The 18,907-nt window shown below is 41.1% G+C and overlaps 1 long non-coding RNA gene across 1 annotated transcript in view; it reads left to right on the plus strand.

Moving 5' to 3' along the window:
• LOC115601283 overlaps positions 1 to 18,907 on the plus strand; it is a 136,857-nt gene that overhangs the window by 103,226 nt on the left and 14,724 nt on the right. The gene's annotated exons all lie outside the window — the stretch shown is intronic.

The raw sequence follows: 18,907 nt of genomic DNA on the forward strand, positions 1-18,907 counted from the left end.
AATGGTGTATGTTGTAATGGCATATATTTACGGCCTGTTCTGTTGCTGTCCTGCAAAGGGCTTTCTTTCCAATGGTGAGAAAATGGTTTATTCTTTAGGATCCTGCACCTTTCATCCTTCTGGACTATTTTAGGGACTCCTCACGAGTGAGCAGAGAACAAGTCTGCAGAGGGGCTGAAGAGAATTTTGTGGCAGTTCAAATAATTCCAGCCTGAAACTGTCGAAAGATAGATTCCGAAGATGGATTTGAACCCAGTGGCTTTGTATCTGATAGAAAACTGTTCCTTCTGAACAGTTTTCTGTGCTGTTTCTAACCTTACATTTCATCTACTTTGTAACATAGACTCTGTAGATCAAGAAAGACACAAACCCCATTTTTAAACAGTGAATGAGATAAATTCAGACACTACATTCAGTTTCCACTGTGGTAGTATCTCTGCTTGATGTATTTCTATTTTATTTATTTTTTTCCCTTCTCAAAACTCGAATAATTCAGTCTTGTAAAAGTTACCCCAACACCGCCTGCAAAGGAGGTGTGGTGGAAACCAAGGCAGGTCATCTTGGGACTGGGAATTGGTCCCATGAGTGAGATTTTTCAGAAAACAACACGCTCCAAAAAGGCAGTGACTCGCGGAAGCCTGGATGTAGTCCTGCAGTGGGCAGGGAAGTGTACATTTCCACTTGAGTCATTTTTATAAAAGGTACCTTTCTGCTTTTGTACTTGAGGAGCACCAGCTGACACGGGTATCGCTCTGGCTGCAGGCAGTGTATTCCACGCTGTCCCTCACTCCCAGCACCGAGCACATCATGCTTTTTGTTAGGATCCACCACTAACAGAAATCGGAATATTGGCTGCAGTTTGCTTGTGTTTCTTATCCTGCCCTGAAACTCAAGATATTTGAGCACTTGAAAATTTTTCCTTGAACTAAGATGTCTTTTTCAGGTACACAAGGTTACTGAAGTTGTGCATACTTCTTTTCATACTATAAATGAGGAACTTTTTGGGAGTGTGTTATTCGTGTGCAAGTTAATGTTGGAGAAATATCTATCGGAGAAGTGTCATGTTATGAGCAGAACCTCTGGAAGGAGCTGTTGAAGAATTATTGAATTGAGGGCAGCACGTTTAAGCCAAGACCAAAGGGGCTGGATGGGCGTCCCCACCAAGAGCTGCTGCTCCACAGAAAGCCACACCGCAAGCGGAGGTATCAGCTCTCCAGAGCCCTATTTGCAGCTGTGAAGGGTTAGATCCAAGAGTTAGTGACCTGGTGGTCCTGTGTTTGACAGACTTGGGGAAGTACAAAGATGTGTTAGAGTAGTACCAGAGCCGGGTTCTTGGGCAGGTTCTGAGAGACTGCAGATTTCCAGTAACAACATATGAAATAAAGGAACTTTAAAAAGCAGACAGGCAGATGTTTCCAGTCTTGCAAGTACCATTTTTTAACTACCAGGGTGGGGGGTTTGCAGCCCCTTGAGTTCTCCTTCTGCACTGAAGATCTTTCAGGTGCTCTCTCAGTGCAAGAGAGGAGTGCGGAGAAGGTAGGAAAAAATGTATGGTTCTTCCCATGGCAGGTGAACCTATAATGGGAGAAAACAAAATTCCAACATTAAACATTTTAATTAAAATAAGACAATTTCACAAAAGAAATTAGCTACCTCTTTAATCTTTTCAACCTTCTTAATATGAATAAAACATTAAAAAAAAAAAAGCCACTAAACCCCCCCAAACACCTGGATGTGAGGCATTATCTCCCCTAGACAGAGAATCCCCAAGGCCTTTTTGAATTTCTTAGTTCTTGTGAGACAGCAAACAAGTGTCACAGCATCAGCAAATGTTAAAAAACCTGCGGAAGCATGGCTTGTGAATGCAGAACACGGCACTGGGCTGTGAGTGACTTTGGGTGTGTTTGGAGAGGAATGTTCACATAAAGCAGTTTCTTCTATCTTAATAATTTGTGAATTTGTGCTAATTAATGTATTAAAAGCAAATTACTTTGGTGACATTTCAGGAACCAAATTAAATAAAATGTCTATGGTGTGTTAATTTGAGCTCATAAAAGGCTAATTTGAATATGTAATTTGGAACAATCAGAAGTCTTCTGAACTTTAAATTGTGATAATAGAAATGTAAAAAAGCTGGGTAGCTGTTAGGATTAAGAATGATACATCTGGGAAAAGCAAATTGCAGTGTCATTTTAAAATTGCAGATAAGGTTTAAATGTAAAGACAAGAAGCATGTATTTAAACATGTGCAACATCTGCAAAAAGTCAGAATCATTTTTTTTGAAAAACACTATACATGGTGACTTTCATGATCAATCCTTAGCTTTGCCTGCAAAGTAGGTAAACTGTAGTAACATTTTTACTTCCAAAGAAAACTTGAATGTGGGAAGTCTCACAGAAACCAAAGTTCTGTGAGACTGAACACTGGCGTTCATTTCCATCCAAAGTAATGAGAGTAAAATCTGTGGGTCAATTTTAGTCCTTCTGAATTGCCACAGTGATGTTAAACTGGATTGAAGAGTAAATGAGTTAAAAACTGCCACTGAAATTGTAATAATCTATGCAAAATGTGTAACAGGGTTCCTTAGGAACAGCAACATACTTGAGAACAAAACCATGGGTCAAGAGTGTTTGGTCATGGATGTTGAGTGCTCATTTTGTGTATGGGCTGGGCACATCATATGGTGAGCTCTAGGAGAGGCTTTTATTACAAGAATAATTGTGAATTGTTTTCTGTGTAGCTGGTGCACGGCTCTCATGGGTCATTGCGTCAGTTCTCATCCCTGCTGCTGAAGGGAGAGGATTCAAACCTCAGGCAGGACTTAGAACGTGATGGTCCCTTCTGCATGCCCAAGGGCCGGCGCCGAACACCAGGCTGGTGTTCACAGCTGGCTTCCAGCCTGAACCAATGTTCTACTGCAGCCAGGAGCAAACAGCAAATGGGTCTGGAATGCCTGGAATGGGTCTTTTCAAGATTACTTAAAAAAAAAAAAAGGCAAGCAGAGGGAATATGTTTTCTTACCCTTCATCTAAATGTAAAATCTCGAGTTGTAAATGCCATGAATGAAAACCCAGGGGTGTAGTTGGAACCACAGCATTTTGCATGGCACTTTATGCACTGCTGCTATGGCACAAGGCTTATTAAATTATAATTATAATTTATAGAAAATTATTACAATACGATGGAAAACCTACAAAGTTCATTTAAGAAGAGACAAGCATAATTAAACCCACAGATTATCATCGGTGGAATTCAGCTCTAGTCCATACTGTGACATTCTTACATCCTGCTTTCCAGAGACCTCAGCAAACAGCTAATCTTCATGCTGTAAGAAAACATGATTAAGATCACATACCTGAGAAGCTTGCTTTAAACTAAATTGCTACATGTTATTGAGGACAGAAATGTTTACAGTCTGCAGCATGTGCATTAAGTGTGTCTATGACTTCAGTTGTCTTCTTGCCCTCAATTCAAAAGAACTTTCTTCTAAGCCTTACATTCACTACATCAATTGTATATTAAAATAGCCCTCACAATACTGATACGACTTTTACCAGTGCAGATCCACAATGAACTGCATGTACCCAGACTTCTTATTAAGCATTACGCTATAGAGAAGATGATGTTGAAAATAGAAAAGAAAGTAATTTTTTTGTCCTGTTACAGTGAGTTTGTGGCAGTCAACTACTCCTGGTTTTAAAAAGCTGCCAGTCACAAAATCGGTTTTTTGCTGGTATCCAAACAGGTATTTTATAAAAATTAATTTGAACTATTGAGAAGCAGAAATAAAACTAAAATTCAAGATAGGGAAAAGACATCTTTTAAGCAAAACTACATTTGTCTTGTAGACAAGCAGCAGTTCTTGGCAGATATTTTCTAAGCTCTTTTCTGGAGAAACTAGCTTGAAATCTTAGTCTTGCTTATCAACATGTAGCACATTTACTTGTGTGCAGTGGATTTGGGTTTTATATCCTTTTGTTTTCTCCTTTCTTTTTCTCCTCACTTCAGTAAGTACAATTTTACATTACTTCAAATATTCTTTGGCAGCACCCTTTGGATTGCGGAAATCGCACTGGTTGCAACATCTACTGGTTTGTGGGATCTACTCTTCTTAGATAACAACCAGCATACTGTTTGCTTGTTTGTTCGTTTGTTTTTATGTATGATATGGGCCACGCTGGGGTGCCCTCCTTTACTCTTATGTAAGCCCAACATCATCAGTCAAAACACCTTAATGGGTAGTGATGTTACAGATTTTGTTTGAAAATGCTGCCCAGATCCCTCTGCAAAGATGCCCTATCCTTCAGCAGATCAACACTCCCACCCAACTTGGTATCATCTGCAGATTTACTGAGGGTGCCCTCGATCCCCTCATCCAGAACATCAATGAAGGTATAAACACTGGCCCTAACACTGAGCCCTGAGGGACACCACTAGTGACCAATCACCAACTAAATGTGATGCCACCACTGTTTGGGCTTGGCCATCCAGCCAGATTTCAACCCAGAAAATTGCTTGATGTTTTATCTGTACTAAATAGAACGCTTAATTTGAGATGATATAGGTGCTCTTATGTGCGCTGACTTAATTCCTGTTAGTGCTTCCTAATCATTCCTGACTAAAGTATATGCTTTGTTTGAAGTTATGTATGTATGCTACAAGCTGATGGCTAGTGAGACATGACATACTTCATCCCCTATCATTCTACAAGTTTATTGCAGCAATCTGCAGACATTATGAGCTAAATGCAGACTTAGTGTCCTGAGTTGCTGGTCAGCATACTCGCTAACATGGTCCATGGCAGAGGAGATGATAGGATATAAAGCACTGCTGTCCGCTTTAAGGAAAATAAATTCATGTAACCATTCATCTGTAAAAGGCATGCTTAAACCTAGCTTTACGGCCAAAATGGCAAGATGAATTACTGCTGAAAGGACTAGTAACATCCTAGGAATTAAAAAAGGTAATTGTGACCAATGATGCAGCAGTATAGTGAAGTTCAACTGACAACATGAGAGGATGCTTTTATTGCCAAGGCTCATTTGCCCATTCACCTCTATATCAGCTTAATTCAGTGCAGGAAGCCTTCCTGGTCTTACTATGTTGCTCAAGTAAACCAGCAGATAAGGTTTTTTTTGGTTTTTTTTAACAGATAACACGATCTAATTTTACTGGAGAACTCTTACTGTCTGTAAGCTGCGTCACGGGTGTTTCCTTGGAGTTTGAGAGCATGCTGGCCAGTGATTAGCCTGTGATTGGCTATGTCAGGGAGGTAGTAAATGCACAGAAATCCTCTTATGGACCCAGGCGCAGGCTGTCAGGTTTATGGCCCTTATGTATTGGTAGAACTCATGGACCCTCTTTTAGTGTGCCCCTCTGAGAACCACGGCATGATGCAGCAATGTAGTGCTTACATGTTCATCCTGCTTGTGGACTATCTGAGATGTGGAATATATTAGCCACTGTAATCACCTTGATAGCACAAAAGGATTGAATTTTGTTATATCACCTTCTGTATTCCCCCATTAAGAGGTTGCATTGATGTAAGGATAAAGTTGTATAAACCCTGTTAGAAGAGTAAACTGACTTTTGGGATGTTTCCTAGTTCTGATATCCTTGTCCAAAACTAACAGAGTTGGTGGGATTCTTTCCATCTTCATTTTACATGCACCTCACATTCTCAAAAGCAATTAAAATTCATAGTTTTAATTCACAACTTCCCCTTAAATAAAGTAGCAGAAGTCCAGAACATTTTTATTTTATTATGCAACTATTCATAAGTAAGTTCTGATAACTTCATACATGGACATAAATCCTTTATACACATTTTGAAGTTATGATCTGTAGAGTTTGGAAGAAAACGTGAGCAGCATCTGAACAAATCCTGTCTGGTCCAGTCACATCTGTTTGTGGCATGGTTGGAGAGCCATTTTTCCTGTAAATTAAGCAAACATGGAGACATGTTACGATGCATGCATGAAAAGAAATGCACACCTACAAACCTCACAGCTGTTAGCTGTCCAGCGCTGTGACTGGGCAGTAATGTCCTACCTGCTTAGCAGAGATGTTGATGAGCTTAATGAGCAGCAGTCATCTGGCCAGGAAGTTATGCTATTAAAAAAATCAGGAAGCTAAATACCTTGGTGGGAGCTGGGATCAGAAGGCAGGGAACAAGTTTTTTACTCGACGCACTGAGTTGGGAACACCCTTTAATGCCGAGTTACTGAATGAACTCTATCTTAAAGCACTGATCTTTATCGGATATTGTCATTCTTCCTCTACTGCCCCAGAGACCTGTCACACTGAGCACAGCTCTATCTTTAGATACAAAGGCTTTTTCAGCTCAGCAAGTTATGGTCGTTTGAGATAATAGGTTTTGATAGTAGTAAAATAGCCTTAGGTCAAATGAAAGAGACCTTTGCCAAGAATCTTCACCAAAAGTTAGTTCCTGTCACAGATTTGCACCAAGTGCAATATTTTCAAGACAATCATTTTAGAATTAAGACGATCTGGATAAAGGTTAAAACTTCTCAGAGTGGGTCTGCCTAGAGATAAATGTTGGAACCAGAAATTCATACTCTACAAACAGCTATCTTCTAGCAGCTTCTCTTTAAATTGGTAGTAAAATGCTGCCAAGAGCTATTGATCTGATGCTCTGACTATTGCTAAATTAATAGCAAGAGCTATAAGGAGCTGGAGCAAAATATAGTTTGCTACAGATTTGAGAGTCAGGTGAAACTCCTGAGACAATCTGGTTCTTCTTTTCTTTGTCTGCCTGTGGGTCCATAACATTTTTCCAGAACCTCAGGACATCTCAAGAAGCCAGCTTGCTGTGCTGGAAACGCTGCCTCAGCCATTACCTCCTGGAGCAGCTGGTGCTTGAGAAGGGCAAAGGTCTTGCATGAGATGAGTGTGCTCACCTCGGTAGGGCAGTTCCTCTGCTAGGGTCAGGTTCAATATCTACTGATGGCATTGGGAGACTCCAAGAAAAAGTAAAACCCAAACCACTATACTTTTTAATCAATATTTTCCATCAGTTTTAATTGCCTTCTTGCTTAAAAGAAGGCAATTCAGAAGCCCAACTAGGAATCATGTCTCAAGTCAATTGTAGAACTTTGGCATGAAAAAAGGAATTTTAACCTGATGATCTTCAAAAATGATAAAGGTAGATTTAATTATTGCACAAATGTATTCAAACATCAAATTACAGTCAATCAGTTCAAGGATTTTATCAATTGAAGTATGCTGAAGAAGAATGTCAAGTGTTTAATGGCAAGTGTTTAGATCTATTGCTATGGGACAGTATCTTACGGATCAGTAAAGTATGTGTGTTATTAGTTCTTTTCCTATTTATTCCAAATACTGAATTACCTTTTGTGATTTAACCTTGGATGGAAAAGAATCCCCTGCCAGAGTGCATATACAAAGGGGAAAACAAAGCAGCAATTCAACCTGGTAGGTGCTTTAATAGTGGTTACACAACACAGCATCACAACCTATCAGTAAACAGAAGCAATGTAGATCGAATTGTATCGAGTAGATGAATCAAAAGCCCAAACTCTGATAATTTTCTTTTTCTTTTTTTTTTTTTTTGTTTTTTTTAATGTAAGAATCTGTTAAATATCTCTCTGTATTCAATACTTCTGGGTTAATGGGGAATTATTGGAATCTGCAGTTCTCATGTCATTGCATGGTCTATAAACTTTCAAAATAGAATCCAGAAAGAGTTTATGCCACATGTATGGGATGATGAAATTCTGAACAGTTGTCTGCAATTTGTTCACCTCCATTTTCTGAGGCTGAAGTCTAGACTGACCAGTCGTACATGAGCTGAGAAAGTAGAATTGCATCTCACATCTCTGGATTTATAGAGGTCAGAAGGTTGATTACATGTTTTCAATAGCAATTTTCCAGTCCAGTAGTTTACGGTAACAATTACTGTACACTGGGAGATGTGCAATAGTTCCTATTGCACAAATGCACAGCAGATATAATAGTTTCAGAACTACCTTGAGGGTTTTTTTTTCTTGCTTCATATCTCCTATTTTTCAGCCTTCTGCTCCAAACATCTGGTCTGTTAAATCAGATATGTTGATCATTAATTTGGGGTTTCCTCTATAAACAATAAAGCAATGAGCATATGCAATATTAGGGTACTTCAGCGTACATTAAAGTGAAATGGTATTCATTAGCAGCAAAATTATTTAAAACAGAACATCACCTAGAATGCTTTGGAAATGGTCTTTCTCTGAGGCAAACCTATAAGGCTGTAGGGAAAGAAACAAGTCAAAATGCTGAAATCTAAAATGGTAGAAATCTAGAATGCAGCAGCAATAGAGAAGATGCTCTGCACTCTGCTATTCATCAACCTGGACAGACAGGGAGCCTTAATCCCAAAGAAAGCAGGGAAAGAATTCACCGAACAGTTTGATGTCTTTGCATCACTCTGTCACTCCCTCAACCTCTTTCTCCGTCCATTACTTACAAGTAGACTGACTCTAAATCTTGCTGCTGCTTCTGCAGAACTGCCATAAGATGCACAATGAGAAGCTCAGTCCTCAGTTCTTTATAATCTCAGATCGTGTAGTTTACTCTTTAACTTGCTGAATCTTGCTTAACAACCTTCTCCGTAAAGCTTTTTAGGATGCTACATGTGTATAGTGAGTGATAATGAAAAGAGGCACAGTGTTTGCTTTTGTAATATATGCCATAATTTACATGAAATTGCTGTTATCTGAGCATAAAGGCTGTGTAGAGAAGTTTTGTGCTGTTCTATCTGTCCTTTACTCAATAATAAAGAGTGCACTGAGACAGATGTGTTGTAGTTAGATATTATCCAAGTCCTGACAAACCCAAAATTATTCATCTAATTTATAATCATGGCCATCTTGAATGCTAATTAAACCACTTCTTGATCAGAATTGTTGAAAGACACTTCCACTGCTGTCCTACCAGGAAAAGTCTTTGCTGGATGATGCTGTCTTTCATATGAACTACAAAAAATCTCTCCTGCTTCAGTTTGCATTTTCCTGGCCAGGAAGAATCGTAGCACTACAAATGTGTCTGTCTTTTCTTCCTTCCTTTCTCTGCTGAATAGAATTTTATAGAAAGGTCTTCCATTACTTTGTTAACATGCCTTTCTTGGCAGCATAATACTTAAAGCTGGCTTTTTTTTTTTTTTTTTTTTGACACATACAATGATATCAGTTCTTCACTTCTGCACACATGGTAGGGTGCCTAGAGTGGAGAACCTAATTCTGTTCTTAGTGGTTAGAGTTTCGATTCCATTGACTTCAAAGGAGTTTATTCTTATTTTTACTGTGGATATAATAGCAGACTCAGGCTTTATGATAACAGACAGTAATGTGATGGGTTTACGTAGCTTAAAACTCAGTTCCCATTGACATTGCACACACTGTGAACGTCCAGGGGGAGACAGAGATTGGCCGTGAATCTGAGAAATGACTTGAACTACCACAGCTACTTTTTAATGGGAAATTTTATCTCACCTCAGGGTCTGCAGCTTGTCATCTGGGAGCTGTGTGCTTTGTAACCTCTGTGAGACATGAGAATTTATAAACTTGGCAAGAGCTTCCAGTATATCTGCCAACCCTTGTTCATTATTCAGGGGGCAGGGTCTGTTGCATACTTCAGGAGTACTTGCAGGGTGATCTACTTGGGGCTCAATTAGTTGGTCTTAAATTCCCTTAGTCCTGCTCCAATCCCTGGTGATAACTCAATTTTTGATATAGTGTTTTGTTTCTGTATTAGCTTTTCATAAATTATTGCTCAAGCTACTGATTTAGAAAATGCAGTAAGTGTGAATCTTCCTGGTTTCCATGTATTTTGAATGCTGTGAAGGTAAAAGCTGACATTCACAGAGGGGCTTAGAATTTAGCCAAATCCAGGAGAAGTTCACTGAGAAAGCAACTGCCCAGAGATCAGGATATCCCTTGTAGCCAAAATTCAAGTACCTGCTAGAGATCTCAGGTATACTGGACTAGAACATCTCAATAGAAATGCTGCGAGCACTTTTACCATAGATCATGTATTTCTTTCCTAAATTCACTTCAGGTGTTTCCAAAACTCATACCTGAAAATTTTCAGAAAGCAAAGACTGCAGCAGATACCCAGGATGGAAAACTTCAGTCAACTGAAGTTCTAAACTTGATAATGTTGGATCACATGTTGGGATGACTCAGGCTACTTCGAGTCTAGGTAGCACTACCATCTCTGTCTAAAGCTAATACAAAGCTTATTCTGGTTCTATAAGCAAAAACCGGTGTATTTATACATGCTTTTAATAACAGAGCTAAAACTTTGAACACCTGCTCTATCAAACATAATGCTCTGGGATGGTGGTCCAGGTGTCAGATATCAGACTATGGGAGATGCTTCCCCACCAAAGATGTCCAGGTTCATTTGCTAACTCTTTGGGCAGTTTTGCTGGCAGCTTGAATTTGCCGCCAGGTCATTAGTGCAGATAGGTTGCTACCAAGCTTTTTGGGCTGCGATACTCTCCAGACTTTCACTGTGTTAAGTCCTGCTAAAATGCGTCAATCCTCAGTGCATTCTATGTTGAATTTACTTTGACTAATGATACACCTATACTACTTTTTATTGTATGAATGTCTGTAATTTTAGATTTTGGGGTTTTTTTTCTGTCACTTTTATTTTTTTTATTTAATCTCATTTTTAAATCCATGTGTGCTGAGAAGTGAAGTCCTGGCAATGAAGTGGTGCCATCACATCTTGTGAGAGCCTGAAGATGTAGAAGATGGTACCAACCATCATCCCCTGTGGTTTAGGATAATGCTGTTCTGCCTGTGGTGCTTTACTGTAATACCTTTTCATGGTCTGTGCAATTCTTGTAAGGGTTTAAAAATACCAATCAAATATTAATGACAAAATCCTGGCATTACTTTATATAGATAAATCAATAAGAGTAACGTTACAGTGCTCTGGAAAGTTTTCAGTTCAGCAGAAGTGTGATTTTCTCTTTTCTGTGAATGATTATGCCTGGGTGTTGCCAGACATGAGCCTGCTGGGCAAGAGCAGCACAGCAGGTCTTCCCAGCAGCCATTAGTCCTGCTCTGTGCAGCCAGAAACTCCTGAAGCCCATGGCCCATGTCACTTCCCCATTTCCCCCTGTCTCAACATTGAGGTCTCTTCCATTATATTTTCCAGCCGTGGTTTCATGAAGGCTTTAAGTTGCCATTGCTGCCCAGAGTGGCCCAGAGGTCTGCTGTCCCCTGGGCTTGAGCAGCTGCACAGTGACCTGCCCGGGGGCTGAGCCAGGCAAGAAAAAATTCATGGTGTGGGATCCCAGTTCTCCCTATTCAATGCATTCCTGGTATGTGTCTATGGCTCATATGTACCCCCAAAAACTGACTTCGGTAATTTGATCATTTGGAATTCAATTTTGGAATTGTTTAAAACTGCTCATGAGGTAGAGCAGAGCAGCTCCGCATGAACCACAACAGCATCGCTGTTCCACACTTGGTATCTGCATGCGAGGTATTTACTGCTGTGCTCTTTCAAGGGCACGAAATGAAACTTCATGAAAAATAATTTATCATTTTCAGAGGGAAGCTTCTTGGTCTGGTTAGGGCATGAATAATAACCTCTTCTGAGGGAAATACCAGTAGGCAATGCAGCTGCTTGCAAAGGTCTGTGTGATGTCTGCTGGCCTATGCATAGTAACCCGCAATGGGAGATGAGGTTTCTTCTCTGGGCCTGCTTTTATAGCCTGTGATTATTTTCTTCAATGCTAGAGAAAGAACTGGCTAAAAAAAAATGCTGATAAAGTGTTCTTTTTCTTTAGAAAATGTCAGTTCTCTGATACCAAAATGGTCTAAAAAAGCACTTCCAGCAGAACATAAACTGGCAAAAGCTCCTCTCAGAAGTGACATTTCATCTCGTTACCGCTTTTTTACTGCCTTTATTACAAGTCACTGGCTGAGAAAAGCAGGACAGCTTTTGGGTTCCTCTCTTTGTCTTTCAGAGTTTGACCCTGCTTAGAAGATCAGATTAAAAAAAACATTTACAGAACCTGTGAATTTTCTCTGTGAGTGTTCACACAATTTGAAATGGGGTGATAGCTGCAAAATGGTATCTATAATTAAGACATGGGACATGCTTACATGCTTTTCCTTGTCCTTTAATTAGGATAAATGTCTGATTTTCTACACAGCTCATTAGGAGAGAGCATAGGGGTCACCTGAATACATGTGGAAGTGGGGAGCTTTCCTTGAGCATAAAGTGAGCTAATGAGTGTGGTGCACTTAGGAGCTCAGGGGGGCATGACCAAACTGCTACAATTGCTTGTGTACTGCAGGAGGAAAGAAGTGAAATGAGTAATTAGTAAGTAATAGGGGCAGTCCCTTTGTGAGCCCCTTTTCCCCCATTATCCTTTGCAAACCGTGAATATTTACAAGTCTGCATGGACTACATGCTCAGCATTCCTGGTATGCGATTCCATGCTGAACACTTGTTTGCTTTTGTGGCAATAACGATAATAAAAGAAAGGCCCTATTCAGACACTTGAGGGGTGAACTTCACTTTTTCTTTCAACGTTACTCAGCTAGCTTTATTTACAATGTGCTCCAGTAACAGGTTCGGCAGCTGTAACTTCCATGGTATTCCCAAAGCCACCTGTCAAGGTTAGTGTGAGGCTGCATCAGTCATTAGCCAACTGAAGCGTTAGATAATTCTTTTAACACTTCAAAAAATTTGTCTGGATTACAATTTACCAAATTCCACTATTTTAGCTTTCCCTCTCACTTTAGGCAGATGTTTTGGTGGTGGTGTTATTAACCTAGTTGTGTAATTTTTGCTGCAAAGGATGTACACAGAATCTAGGGGAAGAAAGACGGGCCAGGAAGGAGAGGAGGGGAGCTGCCCTCTCTGTGGGAGAGCAGCTGGAGACCCTGGAACTCTGCCAGGGAGAGATGATGAGCCAGCAGAGGGCTTATGGGTCAGGGGCAGATCAACATGGAGTGACACCATGGTGGTTGTCTGGTACACACTGCCTCGTCAGAAAGAAGCAGCAGATGAAGTCTTCTTCAGACAACTGGAAAAGCATTTTCATTCACATTTGCAGACCCTGGCCACAGTTGAATGAGGAACCAATAGAAGGAGATGCTTTGCTGGACCTGGTATCTACAGACAGAAGAACTGATTGGGGATGTGAAGGTGGTGGGCAGCCTTGGCTGCAGTGACTGTGAGTTGGTCCAGTTCAGGATCCAGACACAACGGACAAAGGCAAACAGCAGGATTGCAACCTTGGACTTCAGGAAAGCAGACTTTGGCCTGTTCAGGGACCTGCTTGAAAGAGTCCTATGGGATACAACCCTGGCGAGAAGAAGGGTCCAGGGCAGAAGTTGTTTTTCAAGGATCTGTATCTCCAAGCTCGAGTGGTTTATCCTGATGCCAAGCAAGAGTGGCAGGAGGCTGCATGAACGATCAATAAGCTCCTGGAAAAAAATCAAAACCAAACGTGGCAAGGTGGCATACAAGAGGTCAGAGGAGGATCAGGTAACCTGGGAGGAGTGGAGTGACCAAGTTTGAACACTTGTGAGTGGGGTTAGCAGGCCTCTTGCCATGCTTGCTTTTCTGCTCCTGTTTCTGCACTGGACTGACCCAGTGTTTGAGCTGAGCTTTGGATATAGCCATGAATATCCTTTATGGCTCAGCACAGTGTCCAGATACAGAAGTCTGGGAGTGGGAAGCCATCTTAGAGTGCAAAGATTTTGGTTATGAAAACTGAAACTGGATCTAGTAAAGTAGCAGTGCACTGGTGACATCTGGTTGGAAGCTGGATTACTTAAGAAAATTTATCTATTTGCTGGTTGTTCAGCTACTCAGGGTATGGATAAGAGACAAAGCTTTTAGCACATTCAGACATTACTTTAAAATGCTGGCATTGCAAATCCCACTTGGCTGCCCTTAGAGTGACTATTTTTCATTACTGGAATTATGAAAAGTTTCTAAGGCATGTATCTGTCAGGTCTTGAGTTGTATGAGGCTTGCAGGGAAAGAGGATACCTCTAGGCTCAGATAAAGCCACAGTCTCATTAGAGTAGAATAGAAATAGCTTATCTGCTGTTCTTAACTACTAGTTGCAGACAGTGTAAAAATAATGTACTGCTGTTGGAGGTGTCTGTGATCTAATTACCTGTTGTATCTTATGAGGGATACCATATCTGTATTAATCTGATATTATATTCTGCAAAAAATATGTTTTCAGGAAGAAAAAGGAAAATCTATAAGATGTTTGACACATTTCCCCTTCATGTCTTTAGTTGCTGTTGTAATTAATGTGAGAGAAATCAGGGAAAATACAGAAATAGAGACAGGGGGAGAGGGTGGTGCAGGGGAGAGAAAGCTACCCACCCAATCCTGGATTAGATTATGAACACTTACCTCAGATGGGAATAGGTAAAAAAGGATTGTTTAGGATAAAAATGAGGTGCAAAAAACCACACGGTGCTTAAAGAAATAGAAGGCTGTGTGTATCTTCTCAATGTACTCTTGTCCCTTCCTTGTAGGCTTGCACAGACTTTTCTCAAGACTTGCACAGATTCTGCTCCAGACTTGCGCATTGGTAGTCATGTTATCCAGGTGCTGGGTGGTGAGGGTTGCTGTGTGCCATCTGCAAGAGCTCATCACATCAGGCCTTGGCTTTGATTGTTGGGAGTTTTTAAATCAACTTCTGTTATTTAACTTACTTCAGTAGTAGCCCGAAGCCATGTAAGCACGAACTTCTTTTGTGGACCCATCTGAAATACTTAATTGGTGTCCTACATATTGACCATGATGGGGTGGAATAGTAAGTACTTTTTAGTTTTTTATTCCATGCTTTTGTGCTGTCTTTGTCTGCAGATTGTGTTACTGCTTGTATGGTTGTTGTGGTTAGTTTTCCCTTATTTTCTTTTTCCTGGACAGTTCCTAATTCACATCCACAGAGGGAAAGCTCCCTGTCTCCTCAGTGTACTTACCAGCGTTAATTAAATGCACACTGGGATTAAGTCCTGTTTGCATAGTGTTTATACCCATAAAAATCATTATTCCTACAAGTCATCTCACTTCCTTCATTGGTGTTAAACCATTCCAAGATAGCTAGTATGGGGGAAAAGAATTTGTTCTCATATTCCCTGCTCAAGGAGAGCCTTTCTACAGATGTTTATTTTCCTTTGCACTTAGAGGAAAAACGGAACTCCTCATGAAGATGGATGCACATTAGGTCATCTCAGGATGACAGTTTTCTTCCAGTGGATTAGCACTGGAAACAATGAATGCTGAGTAAAGAATGATGCCCCACTTCATTCAGTTTTGGGTGGTTTTCAGCTCCATAAAAGCAAAGGAATTGGTCCCACCCAGTTTTTAACAGCAAAGCATGTTGAAAGTCATTGTCATTCTGCTTACCACCTCCACTGCTTTGGAGTAGTGCAGCATTTCTTTTTGCAGCATATTCCCTGGTTTAGCCAGTAGCAAGCAGCATATGATGCTGGGATAGTGCTGGGTTTTAATTACTTTCCTGGTCAGTGACAGCTTGCTGGTGTTGCTAAATATTCTTAGCGGTTGGGTTGCACAGTGGGGGCAGATATCATGGAGACAAAAGTGTGAAGGAAAACGTCAAATTGGTTTGTCTCTTGCCTGCTGGCTTGGAATTTTGTTACCTCTCCTTGTGAATGGGCTCAGCTGGGTTTGAAATCAGCCTTTTTGTATTCAGGTCACATTCACATTGTTTGTAAAAAAGACCACTGGGATATATTGAAAATTCTATGTGGCTTAACTAGGATTAACCCAAATAAACATTTTTTCTCACTGTGATTTACCACTGAGATCTTACCTGTGTTACCATGTAAATTGTGATGACTGCTTCTGTATAGCCTTGTGTCTAATTTATTAACACTATTTGACTGTAACTGCTGTCTGTAACCTAGAGTGTCCACCCAGCACTGAAAACTTGAGGGATGTGATGGACAGAAATCTTTGCAAATGCCCAGACAGCAAAATCAGAGGTTTTGTATCCTCCTTAGAAATAGAAACAGTCTTTCTTTTGGCAACTGTATTGTAGTTTGTTATCATTTATGGGAGCAAGTAACAGATTCTAGCTAGATTTTTTTTTTTTTAATAATGTCATTTTGTCTGTTGTTCAAAATGCCTGTGTCACACAAAGGACTGCCTTTGTCAATAGAAGAAGGCCCATTTCAAAGGTTTTTCTATGCTGACCAGATTTTGATGCAATTTTTTCCTACACAAATGCAAATGAAACTTTTGAGTAGGGTGCTTTCAGTCTGTCAGTTCAGCTCAAAATTTTGAAAATTTTGATCTTTTTCCTCTTTTTCACTTGAGCAGACTGAAATTAAATTATTAAAATACTCCCGAATTGAACTCTCTTTGTCCAGCTGTATCATTTATGGCTCGTGTTAGAGTAACCACGATTCCCTTGTCTCGAATTCTAGTGCAAAGTATGTCTGCAAATGATTTTATCAGTTCAATCAACTGAAGCAAAATCAAAGATTATGATCCTGCGGTCAGCAGAGAGACCTCAGACTTCTCCTTATAGCCATTAGAAACTGATACCTGGTTGCTAAATGGAGGAATCCTGGCCATCATGAGTAGGAAAGGAAGGTACTGCCCCTTCTGTTTCTTGATGGGTCAGAGGGTGGAAGGGTGAGAGCTGGTGTTTGAGCAAATGTCAAAAGGATGTTTGAGTTTTCCTCCTCCCTACTTGCCATATTCAGGGGTAAGGATTTTCCTATTGTGAATAAGATTCCTGAGTCCAATCCAAGTGAATCAGGAATTGAAACTGGAATCAGTGACCAGTGCCCAGTTGCGTACTTGCATCTGACATGTACACTTCAGTTATCCAGGCACTTGGGAATGCTTCCCAGCATTGCTAACAACAGTCCCTGTAGTCATGCTGTCCATTTGAAAGTGTTTCCAGGGTAACATATTTTTAAACTGAATTGCTAGAGAGTTAGGGAATTGCTGCTTTTAAACAACAAAACAAAAAGGTTAATGGTGAAGGAAATGTGAAAACCAACATCCTGCAGACTCTGGATATAGAGTTTTCAAGAGCAGTTTGTGAAAGCACCTTTGTCACTGAAGAAGTAAAGCCTAATAATTTTTAATAGGCCTATAAATCTCTCTTACGATATGCAGCTACTGTAAACACTTCTTCCATATTTTTCTGAGCATTTTTGCCATGTCTTTTAAGTGCTGTTAAAGAGACATGATTGCCAGAGCTAACCCTTTTCTTCTGCAGGAGCTGCTGGCTTAGCAGGGGGTGGCTAGAGGGAGGGGAGAGTGGTCATGGGAAGAAAAGAAAAATCCCAGATGGAAGCAGCTGATGGATATTTTTATGAAACCTATAGGTAGTCATGCAGTTATATATGCTAGTTTCTGACTTCACGTGGAGAACTTGGAGAGCTGAGGGCAGAAGGGACAGATGTGCTTTCAGATCTTGGCTGATTACTAGAGGGATTCTGAAATCAGTGGTTCTCTGAGCAGACCCAGCCCTTACCTCCTAAAACACTTAATAAAGCCACAATGAACAGGAGAGCTGGACACAGATGAAAAATCCCATTCTGATTCCTTCAGCTGCCACAGGGGTCCACAAGTATCTGGACAAGCTGGGTCAATGGGCTGTGGCCAATGGGATGAGGTTCAACAAGGCAAAGTGCCGGGTCCTGCACTTGGGCCGAAACAACCCCCTGCAACGCTCCAGGCTTGGGGAAGAGGCTGGAAACTGCTCACGGGAAAGGACCTGGAGGTGCTGATTGATGGAGCTGAACATGAGCAGCTTGTGCCCAGGCAGCCAGGAAGCCACCAGCATCCTGGCCTGTACCAGCACCAGCGTGGCAGCAGGGCCAGGGCAGTGACTGTCCCCCTGCACTGGGCACTGGTGAGGCTGCACCTCGAATCCTGTGTCAGTGCTGGGCCCCTCACTACAAGAGAGACATTGAGGTGCTGGAGCGGGGCCAGAGAAGGGCACCGGGGCTGGTGCAGGGCCTGGAGCACAAGTGTGATGAGGAACGGCTGAGGGACCTGGGGGGGTTTAGTCTGGAGAAGAGAAGGCTCAGGGGGGACCTTATCGCTCTCTGCAACTGCCTGACAGGAGAATGGAGCCAGGAGGTGGCAATGAAGTAAATATATTGGTAAACCCAGACAAAGTTTTATATTCAACATGATCCTGAGAAAGAATCTGATCAGGTTAGTCTGGAGGAGCAGTACAACGTTCCTTCCACCCATTCCCCTTCTGCTGCTTAGCATAAGTCCTCCTTAGCTACACAGGGCAGGACTACCTGCTCAGCCTGTGACAGAAACCCTGCTAAACACTAGGGTAAGTGCAGAATCTGTGACTTCCCTCCTTAGAAATCAAATAGGTCTAATGTTTTGGGAACTGGGGATTCCCCTTTTCTCTACTGGAACCTAGGACTGGGTCCTGTATTGCTGCTTACTGCATATGATGACACTATGAAAAAATAATTTGCTCAAGATGCTTTATTGCTTTGTACACAGCATGTACGGGAGTCACTTCAACCACCATCCAAATACAGCTGTCTTTTTTGTGAAGCACAAAAGCAAAGAAGAGAATTTGCCCATGTGTATGATGTGATTTGAGACAGATATTTAGGGAGTAGCATGAAGTGGTGAGGCACACCTGGAGTTACATGTGGAGGTACTGCCTCGGGAAAGAATCATAGAATAGCTTGGGTTGGAAGGGACCTTCAAAGCTTATCTGGTCCAACCTGCCTGTAACTAGATCAGGTTGAAGATGCTTGATGCAGTACAGGCCTTGGCACCGTTTTACACAGGAGAGTCTTCATGAAGGTCCTAAGCATTGGGGTGAATTTGAGGGCTTAGCAAGGCCTGGTGCTGTTTATAGAATAGAGA

This window comes from Strigops habroptila, chromosome Z, assembly GCF_004027225.2.
Source record: "Strigops habroptila isolate Jane chromosome Z, bStrHab1.2.pri, whole genome shotgun sequence".
Taxonomy (NCBI): Eukaryota; Metazoa; Chordata; class Aves; order Psittaciformes; family Psittacidae; genus Strigops; species Strigops habroptila.